Below are 256 nucleotides of genomic sequence, written 5' to 3' on the forward strand. Positions count from 1 at the left end.
AGCGTCTATTTCATATTACTTCGAGGCCTTTGCATGGGTGGGTAATTCCCATACAAACTTCGATGTACTTACACTTGCACTCTACATACACATATATATATATCTATTTTAATATCCATGGTGTCTTAACATATGATAGTTGTCGTAATATTCACAAAAAGCATTTATGTGATACTCCTAGGATGAGGCGCCCGTGCAGATGTGATTCTTCTGTTTGTCGAAAAATGAAAATAACGAGGAAGAAGGAAATACAAAA

The sequence above is a fragment of the Penaeus monodon genome, chromosome 23, assembly GCF_015228065.2.
Source record: "Penaeus monodon isolate SGIC_2016 chromosome 23, NSTDA_Pmon_1, whole genome shotgun sequence".
NCBI lineage: Eukaryota > Metazoa > Arthropoda > Malacostraca > Decapoda > Penaeidae > Penaeus > Penaeus monodon.